This window comes from Hesperophylax consimilis, chromosome 15 (genome assembly GCF_061612785.1).
Source record: "Hesperophylax consimilis isolate HC1 chromosome 15, BYU_Hcon_1.0, whole genome shotgun sequence".
NCBI lineage: Eukaryota > Metazoa > Arthropoda > Insecta > Trichoptera > Limnephilidae > Hesperophylax > Hesperophylax consimilis.
The window spans coordinates 2105065-2110774 of NC_142850.1; the positions used below are offsets into that span (position 1 = coordinate 2105065).

The window sequence follows — 5710 nt, forward strand, 5'->3', positions numbered from 1 at the left end:
AAAAAATAAGAGACAAAATGGGCCACATTCAGACAACTCATTTATATGACTATATTTTTTTTTTTTTTTTTTACAGTAATACCGCACAAGAGTCCCAACTGCTCCCGTCTGGAGCCAGTGAGACTATGGCATCCCCAATTGGGGTATGTTGTGAGGCTGAGGGTATTGGGGAGGGGAGGGAGATGGGGAAGAGGAAGATGGGGAAGTACCTGGCTATTCAGATCTGGTCACCAAACACGGCTAAAGCCATTTCAAGCAACGTTTCAATTCTGAATGGTGGTCTTACACCAGGGCGATACTGAGAGTATCTTCCACTCTGGAACGTGCCGCAAATATACTATATATTATTTTAAATTAATTAATTGTGAAATAACACAAATTAATCAAATAAAATTTATTTGCACACGCCGGGTTCGAACCCGCGACCTTCGGATCTGTAGTCAAAAGCGTATACCACTAGACTACGCCGGCCGTCATCCGTCACGTCCGTCGTTTATCCCCGCCCAAATGGAGTTCTACGAACGAAACACGAAAACAATGAATAAATTAATCGTTAGTTTAAAACAATACATACATTTTTTTTCCGATCTACGGTCCCAATCATTATATTTTGGTTGGCAAACACACGTAGCACATTTCACACTACATTAATAAAAATGGGACGCATTATTTCACACGTTTGTACACCAACCCTAAACAGCACCTCAACAAAAATGAGACATATTAATGCACCCGTTTGATCGATTTTATCCAACTACTGTATTTACGCATAAGTGGCAGACGTAGCGCTAAAGTGCCGAAACACCCGGGAAGAGCACTTAACTGTTGCATTAACAGCACCATAGCCACCAGCCTGATCCTAGTTACCACTGATGCGGCTTGGAGAGTGATAGCTGCTCTTGATTGGCGATGAGCTGGATTTGCGAGGATCTGCCATATTAAGATATCTCTTTAGTTATTTTTTAATGATAAACTAATCCTTATAAGACAAGGTGCATAGCAAAAGGGATAACAAATTATTATAATCATTAATTATTCGCCTGAAATATCCATTCAAATTGAAAATATCTCCCGAGTAAAAATAAATGCCGCCGACGGGAATTGAACCCGCACCTTCTGATGTCCAGTCAGATGCTCTGGACCACTGAGCTACGTCGGCTTATTCCCAACCCGCCAAATAATTCAATTTGTACAAGTACTTCAATCGACAATTACTCAGACATCAGAAGGTGCGGGTTCAATTCCCGTCGACGTCGTTTATTTTTACCCGGGAGACATTTTCAATTTGTATGGATATTTCAGGCGAGTAATTAATGCTTATAATTATTCGGTCTCTTCAGATAATCATTATTAAGGTGATGCACTACGTCGTGTAATATTTTAAATCGAGCCGCTATCAATAACACCCCTTACGTAGATGGCTATAAGGTTTAAATTCCCGCTTAACACCATCCGCCTGTTTTGATTTATGCAAGAAAAAAACATGGTCAAAAAGTGCCTTTTATTTTATTTTGTGGATGTTCACGCATTTTATAAATAACTTTATTTGCCACATTATGCAATAAAATCATAACCGAAAATGGGTTCGTAAGTAGGAGATTTTGAACTTTAAAGCAGTTTTCATGGGCCTTATACATTATTTTTTTCATGGCTTATAAAAAGATTTATCTAAAAAATACTCGATTATTACTCGAAGCCAAGATGTATTCTACTCGCAGTATTTAATTAAAGCATCTGAAACATTTCTAAGCGAGCAAATTTTCAAATCAAAAACACATGATTTTGCATTACTACGTAGTGCATCGCCTTAATGTGTTAGCGTGCTAATTTATTAGAAAAAAACATCAGTCAGTATCGAAATAGAAATAAATAAATATGTCTCCAACAAAAACACTTATATTTCTAATTGACTGACTGTTTTAATTCGACCATTTGGGATTTCACAATTTACAGACGTAAATTTGCTTACGATCTGGTTCCGGATCAAGATGGTAGCCGTGTTGGATACTACTTTTTTATCCCGCAGCAGTTTGTATGATCGTGGTTCCTCCTACAAATTAATTTACTTACCGGCCTGAAAAAAATGTGAACAAAATAATTGTCATAGATATAGTGACATTTCTTTTAACAAATTATATAATGTATGTTTAATAAATGGGTCCTAATGGTCAAGTTGGTTAAGACGCCTGTCCCGGTAAAACAAGAGATCCTGGGTTCGATTTATATTTGTAACCGTTATCTTTTTTTTATTTTTCTGTGTCTTGTTCTGTTTCATGTTTCGTTTAGATTTATGAGTATTATCTTCTTTCTTCAATGATATAATTCTTAAGTTACGTAAAATATATATGGATTTCATTCAAGTGGATAGGTATTTTAGTAGCTATTTACAAAATATATAAGTTCTGAAAAAAAATTGTTGGATTTGTTAAATAAGAGGAAATTAAAAAAATTCTTAAGTGAAGACGTGGTAACAGAACTACTAGCAATACGAACAATTAATACCAATGTACCGCCTACAAAATACACAACGCTTACCGTGTAGACATAATTCGTAGTAGTAGTGTAGGTACCTCTATATAATAGATTAATAACTCCTACACACCTATACTACCGCGCATTTCACCAAAGCATTTAGCCTGGTTCATCTGCAATCCCTAAAAGAAGGTATTTTTCAAAATTGGTAGAACAAAGACGTCGTGTACCTATTATTAAAATAAGTAAACATAGAAACTTTACTCGGAAATCTCTCGCTCGGTACTTCCCTTTAAAAAACTTCACCATTAGTACGTAATGTGTTCAGTATTGACCTACGTAAAACACTTCGCCAACTACATTCTGTAATCAATTGTTGAATGACGTTTGAAAATCAATTCTCTTGGAAACATGCCGCCAAACAGGAAGCCGGGATAATGATCGGCCAACACGTTTTAATTTGTGGTTCGGCCCCAAACCCTAACACCGCAGGGCCCGGGCGCGATACCACCTTTACACCCCTGCCGCGGGCTGTGGGCAGGGTAAAACTGGGAAATAAAAATAATGTGTCGTAAAATTAGGCTGATTTGTGCGGTGACCGGATAAATCATCACATCTTTAAAAAGTGATATAAAGTCATGGAAAGTGATGAAACAAAAACTTTATTAACTGGTTTAAGTAGGTTAGGTTAAAAAAATATTTTTTTCATCGTTTCTACTGACTTTATATCACTTTTTAAAAGTGTGTTGAATTGTCACTGTGTTGAGTTATCATAGAACCATTTTTGTTTGAATGAGGATTGAATGATTCCAGTTCATTCATAAAACAAAAACAAAATTTAAAAAGCTTAAGAGAAATATATATTTCCACCAATTTCCAAAGTGGAAGATACTCTTAAGCTTGTTCTATTAAGAGACCCCGTTTCAGAATCGAAACGCTTCTTGAAATGGCTTCAGCTATGTTTTGCAACCAGACTAGAATAGCCAAGTATTTTCCAACATTCCTCTTTCTTTTGTCCTTCTATTCCATGCCTTTCTAAGTCTTACAACTTCCCCAAAATATGAATTCTGTATTTGCACTGTTTCCTGGATTCATTTAATCCACCAAATACACAATGTAAAGAACATCGCATATTGTATCATTTTATTATTTGAAAATTAAATCGTAACTTTTTCGACTTTTATGTTTACTTTTAATCAAAATTCGGTTCTGTTCCTACAGTGGATGTGGTGTGGAATGACAAAGTGCATCTACACCCCATCACAGAAAAGGGGATGAATTCAATGCAACTATGGCTACACCGACATCTATTGATGTCCGTCAGTTGAATAGAATCTTCATAGACTTAAACCGGTTATAGGTGATATGATCGAAAACAAAATGATCATATGCAAAATTATCATAATCAAATGATCATAATCAAATGATCATAAACAAATGATCTTAATAAAATGATCGTTATCAAATGATCATAATCAAATGATCATTATCAAATGATTGTATCAAATGATCATACTCAATTGATCATAATCAAATGATCGTAATCAAACGATCTTAATCAAATGATCGTAATCATATGACTATGATCAAATGATAGTAATCAAACGATCGTAATCAAACGATCCTAATAAAATGATCCTAATCAAATGATCGTAATTCTCAAATGATCGTAAGCAAAATGATCGTAGCCAAATAATAAGCAAATGATGTATTTATATGCCATATCAAATTAAAAAGGTTTGACACGTGTAATCATTTATTTATATTTATTAAACTGTAAACTGAATGAGAAATTTTAATACTTACTCATAACATATTAAATATTGGTTTTACAGTGTTTCAGTATATTACACGAATTTAAATAGCAGTTAACAATAAATACAAATGGTAATTTACGATGAAATGATTTTACATACGATCTTTTTATATACGTACTTTTGCTTACGATTATTTGGTTCGTTACCACTTAAATGTGCACAAGTACTGTGATTATTTGTATGAATTTGATCTTTTTTAAATAAAATTAATGTAAATAATTAATGGAAAGTCCAATTATGACCTATTTTCCAATTATGTCTTGTGCGTTCGAAACGAATCTGATCTAATAAACTGTGTTAATCTCAAGTGACCTACCAGGTAAATATGGTACGGTATATAATCTGCCTGTATAAAATGTAAATTAATAATAATAATAACATATGTACATTTTAGCATCACGTTCATCAATCAAATGCATTGTACATATGTCTTTGTATTGGTGATCGAAGAAACGGTGGATGCAATCTGTTAGCCATAAATTTATAAAATAGTTTGACTAGTCTATTGTTAGCAATAAAATAGATAATTGTAGAAATGTATCAAAAACAGAGTTACACAAATCATCCAAATTTTATTATTAAACCTACTCGATATAATTTGTCAGAGTTTAATGATCGATTGATTTGCGATTTGTTTGAAGTGTTTAAGGTGTGGGAGAGTTAAATAATTTTTTCCGGCGATAACAATGTTGTATATATGATTTAATAGATAATATTTTATGTAAACGGAATGCGGCTTATTAATCAAAGATCGATAATCTCAGTAGGTACTCTACACAATCCACTCGAGTTCTTGAAGTGTAAGTATTTCCGGATGCCTTATTATATTATTATCTTATCTTGTTTGAACACACGTTATTTGTCGTATAATAACTATGAATCATTCCAATCAATTTATTTTATCATTAAATAGGCTTAGCAACGAATTATAATGACTCTTTCTAAATCTCAGTTAACTCCATATTTTTCAATTCAATTTTTATCCTTAACTCTTGTCTAAAAATATTAATAAAAAGCTGCAAATAAACTTTAATCCCTAAACAAAATAGTTAACCAAGTTAACAGTTTTTTTTTAATGTGTATATCGCACAAGAATCCCAACTGCTCCCTACCGTATGGAGCCAGTGAGATTATGTCATCCCCAAGTGGAGTATGTTGTGAGGCTGAAGATATTAGGGAAGGGAAGGATATGGGGGAAAGGAAGGTGCAAGAGTACGTGTCTATTCATGTCTAGTCACTAAACACGGCTAAAGTCATTTCAAGCAAATTTTTAATTCTGAATAGTGGTCTTACACCAGGGCGATATTAAGGGTATATTCTACTCTGGAACGTGGCGCAAGTACACCATATATTATTTTTAAAGAATATACTTCATCAAATAAAATTTAATAATAATAAGAATTTATTCCAGAATGTATGCA

The 5710-nt window shown here is 33.7% G+C and overlaps 1 non-coding gene across 1 annotated transcript; it reads right to left on the minus strand.

Moving 5' to 3' along the window:
• Positions 1-1086: 1086 nt before the first annotated feature.
• On the minus strand, positions 1087-1159 carry TRNAS-GGA (transfer RNA serine (anticodon GGA)). Its single transcript has one exon. It is a non-coding gene; the product is annotated as a tRNA-Ser (tRNA).
• Between the last annotated feature and the right edge of the window lie 4551 nt (positions 1160-5710).